The sequence below is a fragment of the Dermacentor variabilis genome, chromosome 2 (genome assembly GCF_050947875.1).
Source record: "Dermacentor variabilis isolate Ectoservices chromosome 2, ASM5094787v1, whole genome shotgun sequence".
In the NCBI taxonomy this organism is placed as follows: Eukaryota; Metazoa; Arthropoda; class Arachnida; order Ixodida; family Ixodidae; genus Dermacentor; species Dermacentor variabilis.
Window position 1 is genome coordinate 128500251 of NC_134569.1, and position 25310 is coordinate 128525560.

The window sequence follows — 25310 nt, forward strand, 5'->3', positions numbered from 1 at the left end:
AAATACAGTTTTCGTTTCGAACGCACCAACTTTCTGCTGCACACTCTGTTACAAATTTTGTGTTAAAATGTCATTTTTCTTTTTTGATAAACAACGAGAAGTAGTCGGTGCCTCGCAAAGGCGGCAACCCATCCCCTTACATTGCGTCAATAATAATAATAATAATAATAATAATAATAATAATAATAATAATAATAATAATAATAATAATAATAATAATAATAATCAACTGTGTTGTGCGTTTTATTTAGATACAACGTACAGCTACTACGAGAATTATAAACGGTTGAACTAGCTCATTATTACGAAGCGCGGTGCTAATTTAGACGCCGAGAATGGGTAGTGCAAGCGTGGCGCGTCTCTTAGATTTCGGCGCTGTAATATTTCTTTTTTCTGTTAAGCAGCCGGGCCGTTAAGAGGCGCTATCTCCGTGTCTTAATTTATACCGATGATAATTTGGTTAGGACTGTTTGTCGTCTGCAGTTTTCCTCATTGTTTAACAAACTTACTTGCGAAATTGATACGTCGCCTCATATCTCTTCATTACAACCTTTCTCCCTATGTTTCAATGTTACTTCGCGTGATGTATAAACGCGTGGCGAAACTCCTCAAAAGATGCAAACTGTGCGCTTCAGGACAAAGGGACATTGAAGGAAGAGTCCTTCAATGTCCCTTTGAGGAAGTCGATCAATATATGATCAAATAGCGGTTAAATAGCAAAACCAGAAGGGAGCCAGAAGGGACGCAATAGCGATACGAAGGTGGTGATGTTGCCTGGAAGTTCCCGCACCACTTCGCGGCGACTTCACGAATTTTCGCAAAATCAAATCATCATCATCATCATCATCATCAGCCTAGTTACGCCCACTGCAGGGCAAAGGCCTCTCCCATACTTCTCCAACTACCCCGGTCATGTACTAATTGTGGCCATGTTGTCCCTGCAAACGTCTTAATGTCATCCGCCCACCTAACTTTCTGCCGCCCCCTGCTACGCATCCCTTCCCTTGGAATCCAGTCCGTAACCCTTAGTGACCATCGGTTATCTTCCCTCCTCATTACATGTCCGGCCCATGCCCATTTCTTTTTCTTGATTTCAACTAAGATGTCGTTTACCCGCGTTTGTTGCCTCACCCAATCTGCTCTTTTCTTATCCCTTAACGTCACACCCATCATTCTTCTTTCCATAGCTCGTTGCGTCGTCCTCAATTTCAGCAGAACCCTTTTCGTAAGTCTCCAGGTTTCTGCCCCATATGTGAGTACTGGTAACACACAGCTGTTATACACTTTCCTTTTGAGGGATAGTGGCAACCTGCTGTTCATGATTTGAGAATGCCTGCCAAACGCACCCCAGCCCATTCTTATTCTTCTGGTTATTTCAGTCTCATGATCCGGATCCGTGGTCACTACCTGCCCTAAGTAGATGTAGTCCCTTACCCCTTCCAATCGTAAACTGCTGTTCTCTTCCGAGCCTGTTAAACATTACTTTAGTTTGTTTTCTGCAGATTAATTTTTAGACCCACTCTTCTGCTTTGCCTCTCCAGGTCAGTGAGCATGGATTGCAATTGGTCCCCTGAGTTACTAAGCAAGGCAATATCATCCGCGAATCGCAAGTTACTAAGGTATTCTCCATTAACTTTTATCCCCAATTTTTCCCAATCCAGGCCTCTGAATACCTCCTGTAAACATGCTGTGAATAGCATTGGAGATATCGTATCTCCCTGTCTGACGCCTTTCTTTATAGGGATTTTGTTGCTTTCTTTGTGGAGGACTACGGTGGCTGTGGAGCCGCTATAGATATCTTCCAGTATCTTTACATATGGCTCATCTACACCCTGATTCCGTAATGCCTCCATGACTGCTGAGGTTTCGACTGAATCAAACGCTTTCTCGTAATCAATGAAAGCTATATATAACGGTTGGTTATATTCTGCACATTTCTCTATCACTTGATTGATAGTGTGAATATGGTCTATTGTTGAGTAGCCTTTACGGAATCCTGCCTGGTCCTTTGGTTGACAGAAGTCTAAGGTGTTCCTGATTCTATTTGCGATTACCTTAGTAAATACTTTGTAGGCAACGGACAGTAAGCTGATCGGTCTATAATTTTTCAAGTCTTTGGCGTCCCCTTTCTTATGGATTAGGATTATGTTAGCGTTCTTCCAAGATTCCGGTACGCTCGAGGTTATGAGGCATTGCGTATACAGGGTGGCCAGTTTCTCTAGAACAATCTGACCACCATCCTTCAACAAATCTGCTGTTACCTGATCCTCCCCGGCTGCCTTCCCCCTTTGCATAGCTCCTAAGGCTTTCTTTACTTCTTCTGGCGTTACCTGTGGGATTTCGAATTCCTCTAGGCTATTCTCTCTTCCACTATCGTCGTGGGTGCCACTGGTACTGTATAAATCTCTATAGAACTCCTCAGCCACTTGAACTATCTCATCCATATTAGTAACGATATTGCCGGCTTTGTCTCTTAACGCACACATCTGATTCTTGCCTATTCCTAGTTTCTTCTTCACTGTTTTTAGGCTTCCTCCGTTCCTGAGAGCCTGTTCAATTCTATCCATATTATAGTTCCTGATGTCCGCTGTCTTACGCTTGTTGATTAACTTAGAAAGTTCTGCCAGTTCTATTCTAGCTGTAGGTTTAGAGGCTTTCATACATTGGCGTTTCTTGATCAGATCTTTCGTCTCCTGCGATAGCTTACTGGTTTCCTGTCTAACGGAGTTACCACCGACTTCTATTGCGCACTCCTTAATGGTTCCCATGAGATAGTCGTTCATTGCTTCAACACTAAGGTCCTCTTCCTGAGTTAAAGCCGAATACCTGTTCTGTAGCTTGATCCGGAATTCCTCTAGTTTCCCTCTTACCGCTAATTCATTTATTGGCTTCTTGTGTACCAGTTTCTTCCGTTCCCTCCTCAAGTCTAGGCTAATTCGAGTTCTTACCATCCTATGGTCACTGCAGCGTACCTTGCCGAGTACGTCTACATCTTGTATGATGCCAGGGTTCGCGCAGAGTATGAAGTCGATTTCATTTCTAGTCTCACCATTCGGGCTCCTCCACGTCCACTTTCGACTAACCCGCTTGCGGAAAAAGGTGTTCATTATCCGCATATTATTCTGTTCTGCAAACTCTACTAATAATTCTCCTCTGCTATTCCTAGAGCCTATGCCATATTCCCCCACTGACTTGTCTCCAGCCTGCTTCTTGCCTACCCTGGCATTGAAGTCGCCCATCAGTATAGTGTATTTTGTTTTGACTTTACCCATCGCCGATTCCACGTCTTCATAAAAGCTTTCGACTTCCTGGTCATCATGACTGCATGTAGGGGCATAGACTTGTACCACCTTCAATTTGTACCTCTTATTAAGTTTCACAACAAGACCTGCCACCCTCTCGTTAATGCTATAGAATTCCTGTATGTTACCAGCTATTTCCTTATTAATCAGGAATCCGACTCCTAGTTCTCGTCTCTCCGCTAAGCCCCGGTAACACAGTACATGCCCGCTTTTTAGCACTGTATATGCTTCTTTTGTCCTCCTAACCTCACTGAGCCCTATTATATCCCATTTACTACCCTCTAATTCCTCCAATAATACTGCTAGACTCGCCTCACTAGATAGCGTTCTAACGTTAAACGTTGCCAGGTTCAGATTCCAATGGCGGTCTGTCCTCCTATATGAATACAACAATCAAATCAAATCAGGTTTAGGTAATTCTTTATTCGCAAGGAACGACGGTGACCACTCAATCTAAAAGAACCAAAAGCTAAGCCTATAGCACTCTGCGTGTGTGTTTGTTATTTAGGGAGCGGGGTATACCGAGTTTCTTGACTGCATTTTAGGGGATAGCCGGCTCTGTAGTAATGTAGCCTGCATTCCCGCGCGTCTCCAGTCGTTGAACAAACAACAGAAAAGCTGGTGAGTCTACCAGAGCTTCACTCTCGGTTCCTCGAAACTTGCTTACGTCTTCACCGATGTAATTCACTTTCTTGAAATAAACTGTCAGTGGCGCTTTGCTTCCGAGCGCGAGGTTGCCGGTTAGCCTCCTGGAGAAAGCGAAACCGCCCGTGTACTGAAAGTTGGGCGCGTGTGGAAGAACCAGGAGCGTTCTCAAATAATCTTGAGTCCCCGAATCGTCGCGTACCTCAAGACTTTCATTAAAGTTTTGCATCCATCCATCCATCCGTCGAATCTCGATGTCATTGTGTTACGCTGGGGCTTCAAACCCACAAATCAAGCGGTATGCTATTATGAAAATAAATCGTGACGTGACACCTAAGTGCGGTGTTTGCGCAGCGTTCACCACACTTCGAAAACCGAAGTGCGGGAAGATAGGTAGGTGACTAGATAGTGGAAAGAAGTATACACCAACACAGTGGCTCACTACTAAATAAATTTCATTGGGCTAGGAACTTGTGTAGATTAGCATAGATGGCGAGATAATCATCGAACGGTGCTTTTTGCCCCGCGTTCACGTCCTGAACTTGACCGGCATCGCCCTAATCGTTATCGTAATAGAATGCAAATAAGTCCCGCTTTTCGTTCAACGCCCTACCACTAGCATGCTCGTTTTATTAAAGCTTTTAATTTGTGGCAGCAGATGCGTTATTTCGAAAGATGCACAGCTCATTCTATCCACGCCCGTCTCTTGCACTGACCGCGCCGCCAGAGACAGCCTGGTGCGACTGTGCTCTTTCACCATTCTCTCAAGCGGAGCCAATAACCTAAGACCGCAGTAACTGATTTAACGAGTCTCGTCATTATATTTAGTTGGTTACTTCTTCTGTTGAGTTCCGTTGTCTCTGTAGTATTGTACGTTTTCATTAACTCGCAGACAGCGTCTTTAATACTCAGAGGTACAGCGAATGCTTAGATTGCTTCGCTCTTATAATTGTATCTCGTGTACCAAGAGTCGCGCCCGCATCGTTTTGTTAGCTGCCGTGGCTCAACGGCTTAATTAAGGCGTATTACGCTATCTGAGCATGGATCAAGATTTCCATCGATTGCGTCCCGCTATGTTTCTGTGACCGCAACTACACATCATCTACACGTTTGTTTTTCAGTAGCTCGTTGAAATAACTGTAGAGGATTGCACCATAATGGAAGCACGTTCCCCTTTTTATTTAGTTTATGAAAACGCAGCTCGCTTATTTGATTGAACGGTTGTCACTTTAACAGTCCGACTTTGTAACACTCGATGCTTTGGTATCCGAATCATAATGCATAAGTTAATGGGAGAGCAGGAGTATAGCACGGTGAAGGTGCTCAAGCTTCTGTGGTAACCCGCTATTGAGCGAGAGAGAAAGAAAGCCAAGGGCCGTTTTGTATTCCCACGTGGACGAATGCGGAAGCACTGCGACGTCTTCCCGATGACGGCTTGTTTTACGAAACGTAATGATATTGTTTTTCGCGTTGCTTTGTATCATATTTAGACCGGCCACCGGCGTGGTCTCTCTATGTGACCACGTGACTTTTGTACCAGCTCCGTCGAAAGTTCGTCCATCGGAGCGCATGACAAAACTCACAGAAATCACTGCATCACGGGCAGTGGGCCAGTGCCATTGGCGCCTTCGCAGAGGGAGGGGCAGTATGGGAACGCTGGCATGATACGTGTTTTCGGAGCCAGCTGTGAAGGAAGACGACGACGAACGTGCGAGCAGCGGCATGAGCGCGTCTCTGTGATCACGTGATTTTTCGTACCATCTCCGGTCACGCAGAATTAACTTGAATATAATCCAAGACATCCAAGCCCAAGCCCTCAAGATATGCCTTGGTCTACCGCGGAGTGCGTCAACGACTGAAGTTTTTGCATTCGCTCAAGATTACACTATTAGAACGCACATCACCATTGAAGCAATGCGTGTGCACATAAGACATTTCGCCCAGACCCCCACCCACCACCTCGCAAGTCTCCCAGTAGAAACGCCCCACACGACATTCGGTGCAACCGTCTTCGTGCACCGCGCCTCTCTCAGGTCAGATTACGCTCCTGCGCCAAGACCTTCGATTCCTCCACGGTGTGTGAGCCATACTCAAGTGAACCTAACGAGCCCAGGACTTACCGAATTACCGCCATCTGCACTCAAGCAACTTGCATTACTCCTCTCGTACGAGAAATACAGTGACTGCACACACGTCTATACTGATAGCTCAGCTACATCAACCACCTCCGGTGGCGCTGCAGTTGTACCAATAATGGGAATAACCCAGTGTTTCATGAAGACTTCCCATATCACTACGTCGACAGCTGCAGAGCTCGCGACTCTCCGCGACGCGCTTCGTACGATAAATGCTGAAAGTTCTCGAAAAAGGGCAGCCTTCTGCGATTCAAGGCCGGCCTTGCAATGTGTGCACTAGTTTGTCCGACATGGAACTCACGATCGGTCTAGGTGCGAAATCGTTGAATTTGTCCACCACTCGAGAGAAAAAGGCCACGATATCTATTTTCAGTGGATACCAGGCCATCATTGAAACCATGCCAGGCGGTATCATCGTAAATGGTGACGCAGATAAGGAAGCTCGGACGTCAAACAAAGGGGACCGCTGCGTCCCCATTTTTTTCTCAAATACCGACGCTGCGAGACAACTTCGCATTCTAGCACGCACGCTCTCCTTAGCAAAGTGCAATACCGCACATATAAGGTGCACAAGACTGCACAGACTAAACCCTTCACTGCGGCTCTGACCTCCGGCCGGAGTGCACCGACGCGAAGCGTCTCTTCTTTGTCGGTTGTGGCTGGGAGTTGTTTTCACGAAAGCTTATTCAGTACTAATTAGAATGGCTGATAGTCCTACATGTGATGTTTGAGGTTGCGAGGAGAACACTGACAACTTATTGCGCTACTATGACTTTGAATTTGAATCACAAAGACAATCTTTGTGCAACCCATTGAGAAAACTAGATGATCGTCCTCTGAATGAACTGACAATATTAGAACACCGCTCCCACCGATCATAGGCTCGGGAGGCAGTGGAGGCACTTTTGTGCTTTCTGAGAACGCCTGGTTTGCGCGAGCGGATTTAGCTCAATGACTGTCTGTGCACGTCTCTATACCTCTCTCTCTCTCTCCCTCCTCTCTCTTCCCCTTCTCCCTTCCCCCAGCGTAGGGTAGCCGACGGGACTCTTCACTGGTTAACATCCCTGCCTTCCTCATAACCCCCCCCCCTCTCTCTCTCTCCGGTCACGCCGCCGGATCTTCCGCTTCATGAGCCATATGATGCTTTTGAATTAATACTTGAAGATAGGGAAACCAGGAAGGCTAGCCGGGGCATGGTCCGCTTTTGCACCTTATATGTAGGCCAAAGAGGCTATTGAAAGTTGTAACCAATGAAAGCAATAACCAGTGAGGCCCTCAATGCGAGTCAAGCAGATCGTCTTAGATGTTTGTTGCTTTGCATAGTATCGCTCATTGGGGGGGGGGGGGGGGGGGGAAGGGAAGGGAAGGGAAGGGAAGGGAAGGGGGGGGGTTACCACTCTCTTTGGTGGGGAGAAAGAGCAGGCAGTGACGTTAAATAGAAAAGCGGCGGTCTGGTTCCTTCCCAGTGCTGTGGGAAAGGAAAAAAAAAAGGAAATTGAATGATGAGAGAGAGACCGAAGAAGGAAAGACGCTGTCAATGCGGGCACGCGCTCCTACAGCTCCATGCAGCCAAAGGCGCTCGCACAGGCCAGTCGTCCCTAAAAAAAGCTCAAAAGTGCTTTTTCAGGCTTCAGGACTCAACAGTCGGCAGTGAAGGCGTTCGAGTAGCGTCTGTACAAATCGCGGACGAACGTGTGGTCGCCTCTGTGCATTGTCTTGTAGAGAGAGCGAGGGGACAAAAGTACTTAGAAGCTAGTGTCCGAATTCTTTGTTGTGTTCATATCGGAGGTTGTTGTGGCCTAGTATTGCACGAGGGTGGCCAATCCTGCTCTGGTGAGGGAGTGCGTTACCGGTTCTGGTCACCGGGATCAGGCCACACTCCAGGCTTGTTTATGCAATTTTATCAACACGCGGATTTATTATTATTTTTTAAATCCGGTGGAAAATTGCGCGGCACCGGGATTCGAACCACGGACCTCTTGCACGTGAGGCGGGTGTTTTACCTCTACGCCACCGCTGCACCTTTATGCGAAAGGTTGTACAGGAGTTTCGTGTTTCGTCGAGCACCGTCATTCAGGGTTCCGACATCCAGCCATGCGCGCATTCTGTTCTCTGTCTCGCTCTTGTTTTAACGCTTGTTGTTTTGCTCGATTCCTCAGTTCGCTGGACCTTTGGCCGCTGCAGCCGTGGTCAAGAACAAACCCTCTGATGAGTGCCAGCCTCCCCGCGCAAACTTCGATGCGAGCGATAGGCGCTATTGTTCTGCGCCGAACGGAAAGCAGGTGATAAGTTTGCTCGCACACATGTGTAGAAGCACCTTCGCGTAGGCTTATCGCGGTCGCCATGTCCGTATACGAGCGCATGCGGACGACGTCGAAATATTGGCGCTCGCAAGAACGCGCACGAGACCTAGCCGGAAAAACAGACTTCGTTCGCTCTTGGTGACAGGACTGAGAAACAGAAACGTCAGTCGTTGCATTTATTTGAGCTCTTGCTAGATGCTGCATACGGTTCGAACACGTTGCGCGTAGAGTTCGTTATTTCTACTCCCGTTTCCGGCCACCGCACGCACACTAAGTCAGAACAAGGCTTGAAAGGGTCGCGTTCATTTTTTTTTTCAATTCCTAAGTGTGTTTATAGTTAGCTCCTAGTACCAGTTTCCTGTGAGTATGTTTGAAGCACCTATGGAGGCTCTGTATTATTTACCAGAAATAACGTAAGTAAAACCGTTAGTCGTTTACTATAAATATTTTCTCCCTTCTGATGTGTATACCGTATAATGCTTGCCACAAGAATAATTATCAGTCAAATATGCAGTAAAAGAGCGGTCAGGTCGACATGTTTAGACTCACGCTAGCGAATACTGTTGCTGGTGTGGGTATCAATTGAATATACTTACGAACATTGTCATTTGTAGATCTTAGTACTAAGTGTGATTACTGGACTTCTATATACGTCCCACCACTGCGTCCGGTCTGTCAGAGACGCCGTAAGATCGCCTTATTGTTTTCCTGAATGCGCATCCGAGTCAGAGTACATCTTGATCTGCGTTCTGTGGCGTTCCGGCTAGGCATAAACCAGGGACCTGGAAATCACCCACGTTACGCCCCTATAGCTACTGGCCTGTATGAGCTGGTTCACGTTATCACGCAAAGTTACAAAAAATAAAGAAAAAAAAAACGAACGACCCAACGAGCTTTGTCAGCGACCTGAAAAGCTGTGGTGGCATTGGCAGCGGCGCGAAAGCTCGATTTCATCGCACGAAGTAGTGAGCTAGCGTATAGCTGCAGTAGCAGCCAAACGCTTTCACTTAAGGCGCCGTGCGTCGCGCTTAGCTCGAATGGACACTTAAGGAGCTATAATACTGTCAACCTACCGGAACTGACATCATAAACGGGATGTGCCGTTCTCGAAACCCTTCGTGGGATAGCCTGTGCGTGAGACCCCCCCCCCCCCCCCCCCCCCCCCGCCCGCCTTCCCCGTTGTGGTTATATAGAACAAGAGTTGCCTACCTGCATGTACGCAACTGAAATTATCACAATGGCGATGGTAGCAAGATTGATTGATTAGAAATCTAGGCTAAGGGATATAAAGAGACGTCGTTGTATAGAGCGCTACGGAATAATTTTGAACACCTGAGCTCTTTAACGTGCACTCAAATCTCGGTGCCCAAACGCTCTTGTATTGCGGCCCAAAGAGCCACTGCCGGGAACCGACTCGATTTATTTTGTGCTGAACAGAACACTGCATGTAGCCAAAAGTCACCTCGGTGGTCGCACGAATGCTTGCCTACGAATGAATGGATTAATGAATGAATGAATGAATGAATGAATGAATGAATGAATGAATGAATGAATGAATGAATGAATGTGGCGCAGGCAGGACTGCACGTCATCCGTTCCACTTCTGAGAAGTGACACTCGACCGATTTCATTAAGACGGTGGGCTGTTAGGATACCGTCATAAAGTTCCATCATGATTATAGTTTCGTGCTTCTAATCAGATATGGGGTATACGCGCCAGTGAGCCAATAAGAGATTGTCATGATTTGACAAAATGGCTTAATAGATACTGATGGGCTAGTTGGTGAGCCATGATGTTGAAGCAGCGCACTTAAAACTGACACCTTCATGCACGCATGAAAAAAGTGCATACACGGGCGCTGGACTGCAACTGTAGAAGTCGCAGTCCAGCGCCTGTGTATGCTCTTTTTTTCATGTGTGCGTGAACGTGTCAGTTTTAAGTGCGCTGCTTCAATAAGAAAATGACTGAATTCGATAGTTTTCAGAATGACACTCGGCTATCGGCTGTTTCGCTGCGCGCCCTGTGGTGACCGGGCTCAACGCTGAACGTTGATGATAAGGGTGATAACGACGGTTTGTTAAAGGGAAGCTGAAACACTTTTCGAAAAAAATGAGTTCTCTGCGGCATTCTACAGTTTTGAGTCCCCTGAACACGAATATCTGGTTCAAGAAGGGCGGAAACAAACGCAAGCGGCTGTTTTTCCAAGAAAACGCGCACCAGCGCCTCAGGGCATCGCGCGAACGCCGCTGTTGCCCGTGATTGGTCGGGGCCGCTGTGACGTCGTTGGCGGTAGTCGCCGGTCGGCGCAGCCGCATGTCTCCGTTTCAGAGCGTAGCACCATTCCTTTCTCGCTGGTAGCACGCGGTTCTGCTGTTCTGGCTTCATAGCTGAGTTGTAAGATGGAACGTTCTCGCTGTCTCCGACAGCTTGTATTTTCCCCGTACATGTTTGAACCCACAGCCGATGCGGAAAACGATGGCGGCAACGGCGGCAACGACGATGTTGAGTGTGCCAACAGCGAGAGCGATGTGTGCAGCTTCTCGCGCGCTGGAAATCTTAGCTGGTACGTATGTTTTTTCTTTCATGTAGCTGCACGTTGCAATGACGGGAGAAAAAATGCGCTAAAGTGTCACTGGGAACATGCTGCTGGAAGAATGCCGAAGCACTAACTTCTCATTAGATTCTAAACACGGGTGCAATTCCGCGATGTCAAGCACCTTGCCGCTGCTTGTCTAAAGTCTCGTGGTTTTTTCAGCGTTGATACACAATCGCGAACACAAGTGCCGCGTTTCAAAGCGCGCACATGCAGTGCTGTGAGGTAGTCATGGAAGTTGCTTATCATACACATCCAGAGATGACCAGAGGTATTATATGTGCAATATTCATACTATGGTTCGACGACTTAGCGAGTGTGGCTCGATCAAGAATCGGTATGCGTGCTCCAAGCTAGTGTTGACATAAAGATATTAGGCAGTTTAGCACCGCCGTGTGATAAACACGATAACTGAACCGTACGTCGAATGTCACTAGGCAAGCCTACACTCCATTTGATACCTCTGGTGCAACGCTGTGGAAGCTACGCTCGAAGTCCGGTCACCAAAATTTATTACTGCGCGCGTTTCCGTCTATGCTTCGCAGCGTGCCAGCGGCGTTTGCTCGCACGAGCATGCACGTGAAGCTGCCGCGACGGGCTGCAATTAAAAAATACCGAAAAGAAATTTTTTTAAAAGAACGTGTTAGCAGCCGTATAAGTATAAATCTACGGAGCGAAGTTTTTACACGCCGAGTTCAACTACTCTAACGCGAGCATGAAAATATTACCGTAACGACTCATGTCGTGCGATTTGAACACGAATGCTGAACAGCTAAATCTGCGGGCACCGCGAGGTAGGACGAATAACAAATATCACTGAATGCGCAAGCGTACCCCCGGCCAGTTATTTCACCGTATCAGAACAGCGCCGAACAAACAGCTGTAGTACAGTGCTCCGTGACAAAGAGGAGAGGCAAAACAGGATGAAAACGGCAAGCATTTTGCACGTAGGTGCATATTCCCGGCTGTGCCTCCACCTCGCTTCGTCGTAGACCGTTTGTTCGACACTAAGGTGATCATCTGGTAAAAAATTGCCCGTGTGCACATTAAAACACTCCTCTTGGCGAAGGCCGCTTTTGGAGGTGGCGAGGTGTTTCTCTTGTAGGAGAATATAGACGGAACAACGCCGGGCTTCAGTCGCGCCGATTTAACTGGAATACCGATTGCCCACATCGTTGTCAAGCTCCGATGATAGTCACTGTCGCGGAAATGGTCCGAGCACAGCACAGTTGATTTCGTCGGCACGAACTTATCTCTCCTCACCGCACGTACCCACTGCTCTGCAAGCTTCTTTTCCTTCGGAAACTTGTGAAACACCACATCGTCTCGCCCGCCTGTGTTCGCGCAGCCGAATGCTGCACAGAACGAGGGCATGTTGGGCGCCCTTGGCTGTAGGCACTCACGCAGCACAGAAGGAAAGAACAGTTTACGAAAATCGCAAAACAAACGTGAGTGGCGGCGGCGGCGGCGGCGGCAGATCTCTCGTAGCGTCGTTCAGTAAAGCGCAGGACGGAAAGAGGCATCCCAGCACATGCCAGCACACCGGTCCGCAGCTCGGTTGGCTCGGTCTCCGCCCATGACGTGGATCTCGCCGGTTCTCTCCTCTGGCAACAATCTCACTCGGCGCTCCGGGAAGCGATCGGGGCGTGTCCGCGCGGGTGATTTAGAAAGCGATTTCCGCCCCTTATATTAACAAAACGAAAAAAAAATTCGGAACCGTAAATTATTAGGTCTGTTCTTCCCAATCCCAGCAATTCATGGAAATTGAAAACCGTTTCAGCTTCCCTTTAAAGCATTATTTATTTATTTATTTTTTTATTCATGTGCGTCCTCCCAATCGCCCAAAAGCTTTGCAGAGAGAAGGGGGCAACAACAAATGTAAGTGTTTGTGGCAGTGTTGAAGTCCTCGGAGTTAGGGATGTCGGAGATGGAGGCAGGGAGGGGGTTCCAGTCTTCCAATGGTCTTGGTTTAAATGAGGCTGAGTAAATTTTTGCGTGACAGAGGGGTATACACCAACATTTTGGGACTGATCAATGCGAGAGAAGTGGTTCTTGTGGGGAAGGAGAAACGGCGAGCGCTATTTTCTGCAACCCATGCGGGAGCACGGCTCAGCGCCAGCTGGGTGGAGGGGATAGGGTTAAAAGAGAGAGAGGGTAGGAGGAAGAAAGGTAGAGGGTCGTAGAGATGGAAGTGAAGTAGTGGCCTATCAGGAAGCCTGAGGTGGTGGGATGGCCGTTAGGCCATCCGTCTTTGTAGAAATGTCCTATAGTCTCGCCGAGAGCCCCGACGAGTCGAGGTACTCGACGACACTTAGGAAGGCTGGTAGCTGATTACGACAGGGGAAGAGGATATCTTCCTGTCGTGAACATGGGAGCCCCAGGCGGTGGAACTCTTGCAGAAGTCGACCGCGGTGCTGCAGGTGAGCAGGGCAGGCCAGCAATCAATGCGAGATGATATATACGATGGTCCATGGAGTAACTCTTCCTTATGTGTCTGATAGAAGCAAAATATATGAAGTAGAACAAAAAACGCCTTTTTTACCCCAATTTTAACCCATGCGATACGTAAAATGGGTTCCTTGCGAATATGCCGTATAAAATCACCAGCTACAACTCGTAAATTACACTATGTGCCGTAAGATTATTAAAAGGTAGTTCGTAGACTCTCGTTAATTAGTCGATAATGCATTTCGATTCCCCGTAATGTCCGCCGCTTCGAGTAATCCATCTCAGAGTTCATTTACGCTATTTGTCGCAGATGATTAAAAAAAATCTGTATAGCTTAAAAAGAAAACCTTGTATAGGCTCACGAGGCTCTGTTATTATTATTATATTTATTATTATTATTATTATTATTATTATTATTATTATTATTATTATTATTATTATTATTATTATTATTATTATTATTATTATTATTATTATTATTATTATTATTATTATTATTGAATATCGTTGCCGTAGGAGTCTGGCAGCCGCGCCAGGACATCCGATCCTCGACGTCGTCTCCGGCAACCTCTTCGCCATCGTTACGGTTGCCGGCCCCCCTCTTGTACTGCGGTATTGGCGACTGACTAGATCTCTTTATGTGGACGATAGTTAACTAACTGTACATGGCCGTTTTGTTTTTCGACCGCTCAACTTGATTAAATTCTAGCTCACAAAGCCGGGTGCACCGTCTCCGGGTCACAGCAAGCAGCAAGAAAGGGCCGTAGCAATGGGACGAGCTATTCGTGGTCAGCGATTGTTACGCATTTTCTTAAAATTTGCGATAGTTAACGAATCGTCACTTGTTGCCTGGTGCCTTTGATGAGCAGTGTTTTTTGTCGACCCGTGCTTAGGTATACCTCAGTGGTTCTGGAAAGAGAGAGAGAGAGAGAGAGAGAGAGAGAGAGAGAGAGAGAGAGAGAAGAAAGGCGGGGAGGCCAACCAGACGAGCCTCCGGTTTGCTACCCTACACCGGGGGAAGGGAAGGAAGAAGCGAAAGAGGAAAGCGGGGTAGAGGGAACACTGGGTGTGCACACAGCAAGGCGCCTCGAAATCAGTCAAGTCCAAGCAAGTGACCCGCCAATACAATGGCTGCCGTCATTCTGCTGTCTGAAGCTAATCTTGGTGCTTCCCTATAGCTGGTGATATACGTTGCAGTCACCTGTGAAGACCAATGAGCACTGGCCGTCAGCAGTACGTTGCAGTACGTGGCAGTGTATCGTTAAAGTAAACCTCAGCCTTTTTGACTTCAGTGCGAATAGAATGCCGCGGGTGACCAATGATGCTTACTCAAGACTTGCAAATACTGAATTGATAGCATCCAGCACTTGCATTGCACTTCGCCCTGATGGAGTGTGCAGGTTACTCAAGAGCATTCGAAAAGTATTCATCAGAGACCGGAGCGTCACAACCACTTGCTGGTCTTCTTAGGGCAATTTGTCGGGAACCCGCTCTGTCCACTCTACAGCGGTGCGCGGCTGTATCACTCGACGTGCACGTGGCTCCGGCTCCGGTTGTGACTTCTGCTCTGGCTCTGGCTTTGGGTTTAGTAGTTCGGACCAAGTTTTATGGTTCTCCGCCCTGACCTTGTCAGATTTAGATTGGATTCCGCCAGGCCTAAGGGGCAGAGGAGGAGGTGTGGGATGGGTCGTACTCTTCACAAAGGCATCAGTGGTTATGGCATTGCGCTGTTGAGTTCGAAGTGGCCAGTTCGGTTGCGGCCGCGGCGGCCTCATTTCGGTTGGGGCGGGATGGCAAAACATTCGTGTACTTAATTTAGGTGCACGCTAAAGAATCCCCGAGTTTTGGAAAACTAAAAAAAAAATAATAATCACGAGTCCACCACCACGGCATGCCTCGTAACCAGGTCGTGGTTTAGTAACGTGAAACTCAGGTATTTAATGAACATTTTTAAAATCTTTTAACCCGCGTGGTTTTCTGTGGCTTCGGTGTTATTAAACTGATTAGTACGTGGTCGCGGGATCAAATCTCGGCCACTACGGCCGCATTTCGATCGGGGCGAAATGTAAGAGAACGCCCGTGTACCGTGCATTGGGTACACGCTAATGAACCCCGAGTGGTCTTCATTAATTTGAAGTCCCCTACTACGGCGTGCCTCATAAGTCCTGTAGATCGTGGTTTTGGCACGCGTAAAACGGCAGAACTTAATTTTAAAATGTTTTACCGTTCCGGTTCTGCTTCCGCGTGCTGTATCTTCCGGAGCAGCTAAACTTGTCTGCAATCGACCTCCAATTTGTAGCTGCGAGAAGGCAAGTTTCGAAATTTGAAAAAAAAAAGAATATGAAGAAAAAGCTCCTACTGCGACCCAGGTTTTCAGTATGACGCGGCATCAGCCGTGCGGCCGTCTCATGACATCTGACGGCAGATTGAGCGTAGTTCGAGGGACACTCAACAGAAAAATTTGTTGAGCTGTATCAAAAAAGTGTACGGGTCTACGATGCAAAAAAAAAAAAAAGAAAGAAAGCAGAGAAAAATGAAACCGCTTTTACTGCCGGAGGAGGCTTGATAAGCCAGACAAGACGCAAGAAGGAATGGCGGTTGGCGAGGCTGCCTTCAAGTTAGTGCAGCCGCTCGCCCTCGCCATGACGACACGAACTATGACAGCGTATACAAGGGCGCTTGTTTATTTGTACTCGAAAGGAACCAAATGGGGGGGGGGGGGCGAACTTGGCGAACATTTGAGAACTCAGATACGTTAAGACTCGTGACGGCACGCAACTTATACCGGTGCTATGGTTTCGCGGCGAGCATTTGAAGAAATGGAATGTACGGCCTTCATTTACTCTTCTAATTGTCGACCTCTTTCCGAGAAATTAACGAACAATGTAGCTCCGGCAGAATGTCAGTCTAAACTGCTGCAGTACTTCTCTTTAGAACCACCTAATGTACTTGCGACCGTCAGTGTCGCCTGCAAGATCGTGCTCCCTTCATTTGTGACACGAACCCTTGTTGTTATTTTTTTTGTGTGGGCAAGCCTCTCTGCGAAGCTTGCTTTCTTCTTTTTCCATTATTCTTTCTTTCTTTCTTTTTGCTGCATCCGTCGTTTGCCTTCGCTGCCTCTTTGTATTTTCGTTGTTTACTAACGTGTATAGGGAAATGTTTTCCGTTTTTTCGGAGGCGTCGTCGTCGTTGTTTCCGCTTCTCGCAGTTTGCATCCGGTCGCTTGCTGCGTCCTTTGTATTTCACCGCCCACGCTATCGGCAGGTCACGTGGACCCTGTGTCGTACGCGACCTGAAAAGCTCTTCATTCGCGCGAGCTGTGAAACTGCCGTTAGGCCACACATTTCGAAACCCGGATTCTGACAGTCGTGCTGCTCATGAACAACGTAATTAAATATAAAACACATCTTTTTTTTTAGGCACAATGACAGAAGAAGGTCACGCAGTGTAATCAAAGCCGAATAAGCATTTTTTTTTCTATGGGCACACACATTTTTTTTCATTCAGTCAGGTTAGCCATTTCCAGCATCTTGCAATGTGTGTCGGATGCTGACGAGTTTCATCTTTTCACTCACTAGTGGTCGCGTCAGTCGGGTAATGATCCACGGAAAGGTGGCCAGTAACGTTCGGAGTTGTATGGTATGGTATGAAGAACTTTATTGAGGTCCTGAGGGATCAGTCTGGGACTGATGCGGGCCGCTCCCACGTCGGTACAGAGAGGCCGAGCCCCTCTGCCATCACACGGGCCCTCTGGACAGCCCTGAGTTGGTCCGCTAGCACTTCACTGTGCAGCATTCGCTGCCACCACTGTTCACCTCGAGAACCATCACCGGCCAACGCCAAGCAGCGCCACAGCATGTGTTGTAAATCGAGCAAACCCCCACACTTACTACAATAGACTGAAACCCCGCAGTCCGGATTAATTTTATTCATGATGACCGGGTTAGGGTACGTCCGTGTCTGCAGAAGCCTTAATGTAACCGCCTGCGGCCTACTTAATTTAGGATGTGGCAACGGGAATGCCCTGCGCCCTAAGTAATAGTGCTTGGTGATTTCGTTGTAGGTTAACAGTTGGTCCCTGTACTCAGGAGCGGGAGATCCAGCCCCTTCAGGGAGTACACGGCACACTAATCCTCGTGCCTCCCTGTGCGCCACCTCGTTGAGGTTACGCGGGGCTCCCTCCACTGTCCCCATGTGCGCCGGGAACCAAGTAACGGTATGCGAAGTGATATCCCTACCCTGCAGCAGTCTGTTAGCCGGTTCCGCAACAAGTCCTCTCGAGAAGGCTGTAATCGCAGATCGCGAGTCGCTAAACACCAAAACTCTTCTAGAATCAAGTAGTGCTAGAGCAATAGCCACCTGTTCAGCAACCCCCGGGTCTTTGGTATAAAGGGAAGCAGCATTTCTAACGCTCCCTTTGCCATCTACTACCACCACCGAATAAGCATTTTTACCATTAATCCATGCGGCGTCAACAAACGCAGACTCCTCCTCCTGATCCTTTGCCTCTCGTAACAAAGCCCTAGCTCTCGCGACCCGCCTCCCTACATTGTGCACGGGGTGCACATTCCGCGGAAATGGACGAACCATGATATTTGCCCTAAGGTTCACGTTCAACTCGTGTAGAGGCGCCCTATCGTGTGACACAGCCACCGATTCTTCAATTGACTGTAATATATACCTACCCGCTGGTGTACCTAGCAACCGCTCCCTCTGTGCGGTACGTTGAGCCTCAGCAATTTCATCTAAAGTATTATGCAAACCCAGTCGTAACAACATATCGTTTGACGTAGTCATAGGCAGACCAAGCGCAGCCTTGATGGCTTTTCTGATTAATGCTTCCAATTTATTTTTCTCCCCCCTATTCCAATTTAGCATAGCTGCCACATACGAGAAATGACACATAATAAATGCGTGAACTAAGCGCATCGCACCTTCTTCTCCTAAACCCCTATGCCTATTAGAGATCCGTCTTATAAGTCTTATGGCCTCCTCCGTTTTCTTGGTAATACGCTGAATGGTTCTAATGTTCGATCCGTTCGCTTCAAGTACAAAACCTAGGACCCTGATTGCTTCAACTTTGGGTATCACCGACCCTTCCCTAGTATGAATTCTAATGCAAGGCTCAACTTCCGGTACCCAACCCCTCGGCCTACGACCTAGCTTCTTAGATTTGAAGATCAACAACTCCGACTTTTTAGTGGAGCACTTGAGCCCCATGAGACCCAGGTACTCCTCCGTAAGCGTTACCACCTGCTGCAGCCTAGCCTCAAGCTCTCCATCACTACCACCGACACTCCATATAGTAATGTCATCCGCGTAGATAGAATAGCCAATATCCTGGACAGTGTCCAGTCTATTAGCCAACTTCGACATCGCCAGATTGAATAACATAGGCGAGAGTACGGATCCCTGCGGAGTACCACAGCAACCCAATTTAACGACTTCCGATTTTATCTCCCCAAACCTGAGACATGTCTTTCTATCCGTAAGGAAAGCCTTGACAAAATTGAAAAGCCGCTGCCCCATATTCAAGTCCGATAGCACCCGTAGAATGAAAGAATGTCGGATTTTATCGAAAGCTTTTTCCACATCAAGTCCAATTAGTGCCTTAGTATCCCTTGTTCGCCGGTCAAGGATCTGATGCTTAATCCTGATCATAGCATCCTGAGTCGAGAGGCCGGGCCGAAATCCTATCATCGAATGCGGAAAGACCCCATTGCCCTCAACATAACGCGTTAGCCTATTTAAAATGGCATGCTCAGCGACTTTTCCCAAACACGACGTTAGGGAAATAGGTCTGAGATTTTCAAGCCCTATGGCCTTGCCCGGTTTGGGTATCAGAACAGTAGTTGCCAGTTTCCACTCTTCCGGGAAAGAGCCTTCCTTCCATAGGCAATTGATCTGCCGCGTAAGGAACTCAATTGACCCATCGTCTAAATTCCGTAGCATTTTATTCGTAATGCCATCCGGCCCTGATGCCGATCGACCATTAAGATTCTGCAGCGCCATCCTGATATCACTTTCAGTAAATTCCGCGTCCATAGCTGCATTTTCGTCTCCACTATATTCCAAAACCACATCAGGTGTATCGTGCCAGGTCTCCAAAGGAAGGTATCTCTGAGCCAAATCCTTTAGCAACTCCTGCTCCGTGGAGTCCCGACACGCCTGATGGACCAGCTTACCTATCACAGTCCTCTGATTAGACTTAGTGTTTGTCTCATCTAGTAAATGTCTGAGCAAACTCCATGCGCCTCCCCTCTTAATGCGACCATCAATAGAATTGCACACTTCATCCCATTGCTGCTGGCACAGTACCCGACAATGGTCTTCAATTTCCTGATTAACCACTGCTATACGCTTTCTAAGCCTTCTATTTAATCTCTGACCCTTCCATCTCGCTAACATCGACTGCTTTGTTTCCAATAAATGTGCCAGGCGACTATCCATGTGTTCCGTGTCAATATCGGTCTGAACCTCTTTAGTGGACGCCTCAACGTCACTTTTAAGCTGACTAGTCCACTGTTCCAAGGTCAACTCATTTCCTTCATCATCGATTCTCTGCGCTCTTCTTTTCCTAAATGCATCCCAGTCAACCATCCTGAATGTGCGCTCCTTTTTATTAGCCACTGCCAAAGTAATCATAAGTATGTAGTCGAATCTGCTATTGCTGGAGAACTCCGCCTCTCGATGCATCAAAACTCGCGAATCGCGATGGTTCTGAAACTCCTCTCAGGCTCTAAGCATGTGAATATGTGCGCGTTGACTGGCAAATTACGCGTTCTTCTGATTGTCGTGTCACGTGGGCGCTTATATATATCACGTAGAATTCGCGCTAAGCAGCACGCATAGAGAAAACAGGAAAGAGAAAGAAAGGGCGTGGAAACAGACAGTTAACAAAGACGAAATAGAATAACAAAAAAAATTCAGTCGGCTCGTGGAATCAGCTGGGATTTTTGATTTCGTGCACTTTCTCGCGGCCGACAAGCGGCGAAGCACCGAAGCGAAGTTTCATTTGACCGCTCACAGATGGCGCGTCAGCGAAGTAAATCCTGCGGATTAAGAGTTCGAAGCCAAGGTTTCGAAACTGTTTCGGTTCGAAAAGTGAAAACTTTCGAGAAAGCCCATTTCGCGCACTCGCTGCCAGCTCTCTCTCATCTTGCCCTTCTTCGCCGCCTTCTGGCGTGGATGGCTGAAAAGCCTGCGCTTCCGCGATAATGCTGACGCGGAGCGCGTAGCTCGGCTGTGTAGTGGCTCGCGGTGGATAAGGAGGGAGGGAGGAGGGGGGGGGAGCAGTATGAGAGAGACAGAAATAAAGGTGGGGTGTTGCTGATATTCTACAGTTGAGATTAAGAGGATGGCGGGTAGCCGGGCAGGTCGAGTAATGCGTAGAGCAGGTAACCGGAGGTCAATCAGAGTAGCAAGATGCGTGCGAAGATAAGGGAAGCGTAGTCGATGGACGGCAGGGGATTAGGTGGTGTGGTGAGATTGAGAAATTCAGAGGCGTCGGATGGAGTCGGCGGTGCGAACGCAGGGATAAGTTGAGATCAGTGACCAGCTGCCGACGTGCAGTGTGCTAAGATTATGATAACGACAAACGTCAGGGCACACGTGTTCACAGAATATATATATATATATATATATATATATATATATATATATATATATTTATATATATATATATATATATATATATATATATATATATATATATATATATATATATATTCAATGCGACATTATTTATTGTCAAGAAAGTTGGCGCATTAGCTGTGTGAGATAGAGAGAGAACAATATTTAGTGAGAGCGAAACGGAGAGGTGGGCCGGAGGAGCGTATCTCTGGCCTGCATTAACTGTGATACATATGTGGGGAGCTCAGCATTTGCAACGCCGGCATGCCTTTTTTAGTGAAGCGAGGGTTTTAGAAATAGGCAACTCAAAGTTAGTAGACGATATATCGGCCAGACGTACAAAAAGACGCAAAAAAGAATACAGAATAACTCGTAAAAGGCGTACGAAAGTGTTCTGGGTTTTTCCGTGCGCAACGTCTTCTTTAAAAGCTCTCTAATATATTTTTTTTTCACGCGTTGCGGAGCATCACACACAAACGGTAGGCAAGAGCAACACCGACGAGAAAGAAAGAAAGAAAAAAAAAAGGAGAAAACTCCGAACTGGCACGAAGAGGCGCATATCTACAAGAGGCCCTAATAGTTGTACGAGACCCAATGCCCGTTAATGGTGCCTTCACACGGCGCACGCCATTCGTTTCTCCGTCCGCCACTTGTGAACGGCGGGGCGTCGACAAACTGAGTCTCACGCTGCGCAACGATTTGGGCGCCGACGAGATCTGAACCATGTGCGTGCCCTGGAGGCCTGCGGCATCCCCGACGAAGACAAACTGCCCGTCGGAGAAGGGGGCTGAGAGAGAGAGAGAGGGAGGGGATAGAGAGAGAGAGTGAGTGAGATATGGGGCTCGGCCCCTCAGTCCTAGGCGTTCGTGCCCGACTGCAGCACCATGCATCCGGGAGCAACGATGGTGCGGCTGCGATGGATTGCCACGCCGCGTCGTGTCTTCATCGCCCAGCTGCTCGCACGAAAAATCCGTGCACCGCACGGGAAGCCGCGCTCTGACCGAAGTGCGTTGCGAGGGGACTGCGCCGAAGTTTCGATGGGCCTGAGTGGAGCAAAATAAAAGTCCTGTTTGAACGTTCTCTAATATTCACAACACAGCCGAATATGCGCAGAAATACGAAACAGCCACATTGGCAAGGGAGTGATCGAACCGCAGCGACAGACAAGACGTTGCGTCGTTCTGTACCGTTCCTGGAGTGGGGTCTCCGTACATGTCGACAGCTGCGTGACTGAAAAGAAAACGAAAGTGGTATTATTTCTACTACGTGTCGAAATGTTGTCGCGTGTACATTAGGGACCCGAATGTGAAAGAAACGCAAGAACGAGAGAAAGGTGCCTGCGCAGGGTTTCGGTCTGTATACATTCGCAAAGTCGTCCCATCGAGTACTTACTTGCATATGCGCCGCCCAAGGCTGTGCTTATCGATCAGTCGTCCTCGCATAGGCTGCCAAGATGTTGCAAGACGGCACAAATGGGATGTCGACCGATTCGAGAAGCCTGCAGTTAGTAACGCACCAGTGCCAGTCCTTTCGACACGTTTATTTATGAACCTCAATAATTTCGTGCTTGTCTTGTGCAGATGAGGTGATATTGGTCAATGTTTGAACAAGTTAGGAGCAGGAGCAGATTCAACGTTGCATCAAGAGGCGGGCGCTCATCAAAACAAAGAGGAAACTGGGCGAAGGGGTCGTCGATGATTGGGCGCTCAAGTTTCTCAGCGCACGAATTTTCTGCGCGCCACGCAGGCCAAAACCAAATCGTATCTCAAAAGCGGCGTCTCGCTAGAGTAAGCTGCGTGCTGAGGGCGTAGGGCGGCCTCTCGGGAACCATCCTCTTGATCTTCCAGTAGGTAAAAGCGCCTCTCTGTGTCTTGTTACTTTTTTCTTTTTGTTTTTAGGATGTTCAACGGCAAGACAGATATCTGCGTGGCGGTGGAACCAAGTAATGTCGTGTTGAAATATGCATCATGCGAAGAAACTTGTCCGCCAGTAGTCGCTTCCTACAGAATTTTATACGAACTATACCGGGGGTGGGGTATTGACCTAATTTAGTGACAGCAGTATGCCGGTATGGATTTCTTCACGCAAACCGCAAATGAATTCAGTACACTGCGTGATATTTGCGACTATCATGCGTTCAATTTGTAATGTTGCCGCAGTGACTACCAGATTCTTTGTGTGTTGAGATACATTTATAAAAAAGGAACTATTAGGCTATGTGAATAAATCATTACGCCGTCCCTGTCGCCAGCGTGCGTCATTGAGCCTTCCAGCTTTCTTTCTGTTTTTCCTGCTCGCGTCGGCTCGTCTTTGCAAACTTTCGACACATACATTTCGTCCTTATTTATTCGGCACGCCCTCTATTCGTGGCGAAATTTGTATTACAGAGTCCGGTTTCGCCCTAGGGGGGGAGGCGAGAATTGATCTGCTGTCCACGCAGTCTGGATTGTTGCACGGATTGTCGTGATAGAGTGACTTCGACGTGGAATAGTGGCGCGATTTTAATGTCGCGAATCGTAGAGTTATAGCTATCGTCTGCTAAGCTCACGCTTTTTTCAGAAGACGTCTGGTCTGTTCCATACCGCAATACAAGCATAGCGAATGGAAGACCAAAGTGCAGAAAAAGAAAATGACAACAACCATGGGACTTTTGCGGTTCCGTTTTGAAGATCGATCAAAGCAGTGCATTGTGTCGAGAGCTTCCTTCTTAATTCGTTACACTAACCTTATGAAGCTCTTGTGCTTGCTGTGTTCGCTGCGCTTCTATAATGCAGATCGCACTCTCCGTTCGGCTCTCTGTTTCCGCAGGGCCTAGCACACAAGTCGTGGAATTCGGTGTGGTTGTGACCACTATTCTCTGAACCCGCGGATACTCGGGCAACTTCCTTGTAGCTGGTGATGTAGCTTCCTTGTAGCTTTTGTAATGGTGGATATAGCGAAGACCGGCGGTTTCCCAGTCAGGTGGCATGGATCTCACCATCGCAGATCTCGCAAGAAATGCTTTTGTCGTTGTTGTTATTGACTGTAGGAATGCAGGATTGGTCACCTCCATTCAGGTCGCCAAAAGATGAGTGCAGTTTACGGAAGATTTATGTGGCCTGACTTTATTTCAGCGTGCTGGTTTTATACAGTATCCGCGCTAACGCAGTTACCTGTATTTTGAGTCTCCGTGCAGTTTTTTTACTGCCATATACAAGGTGCCCTTTTTCTGACAATGCAGAGTCTTCATAAAAAAAAAAAAAGCTATTACAGTGAGACACCTGTCTTCTTCGCATACGAGTTATACGCCGAGGCGGAAATAGTTTGGCGCTCGTTAAGTTACTCTAGAAACACTAATTAACAAAAAATTAGTAAATAAAATTTTGTTACTTATTTTGGAGTCAGTTCATACGAAAATCCTGTAGGGAGTCACAATTTATGGCCTATACTTATATTTTAGAAATCCAAAAAATGGCACATGATTTGAGATGTTCGTCACCGAAATCGAAGGCCAAATCCAGGCAACATCGAGACTGAGCGCGTCCCACTGTGTGTCAGACGGCAAAGCCCCGTGTGGGGCGAAGTTTGAATGTCAGCATGCCGCGGCAAATCCTGGCCCGACGCACAGTAGCACGTGCTTGCCGGGCAGGGCGTGTCGTATCAGCCAGTATACGTGCCTCGACTGGCCGAGACGTTCAGTTTCAAACTTCGTCGCGCTTGTCGCCTCGGGGCGTTTCAGTGTGATGTGATAGCGGGGGCGCCTTTGCTGCGCTCCCGTGGCGCTCCGTTTCAATGTTGCCTGGATTTTCCGTGGAAGTTCGATTGTAAATATCTCGAAGATGTTGCGATTTCTAAGGTCCTCATGAAGTAAGAGTGCATTAAAATGTGACTGCCTTCAAATTCGCACCTTAAGCAACTACCATAAGGCACTGATAAGAAGTTAGTTAACAAATGTCTGTTAATTAGTCTGTTCCGAACGACTTCAGTAGCGGCAAAGTATTTCCATCTCACCGTAGATCTCGCATGCGAAGACTACAGGTGTCTCACGATGGTAGCTTTTGTATAAAAAGTTTGTACTGTCTAGGAAAAAAGAAAAAGAACCCTCTGTATAAAGTGCTAGGCTGCCTCTATACATTCATTGGATTACCAATGAATGAATGAATGAATGAATGAATGAATGAATGAATGAATGAATGAATGAATGAATGAATGAATTATCGCGATCAATACCCACTTCACGAGCACTAGCAAAGACGCCGCGCCGTTGGAAAC

At 47.5% G+C, this 25310-nt stretch overlaps 1 protein-coding gene across 9 annotated transcripts in view; it reads left to right on the forward strand.

Moving 5' to 3' along the window:
* The window catches only part of Epac (Exchange protein directly activated by cAMP), a 514493-nt gene that overhangs the window by 445129 nt on the left and 44054 nt on the right, over window positions 1–25310 (forward strand). The gene's annotated exons all lie outside the window — the stretch shown is intronic.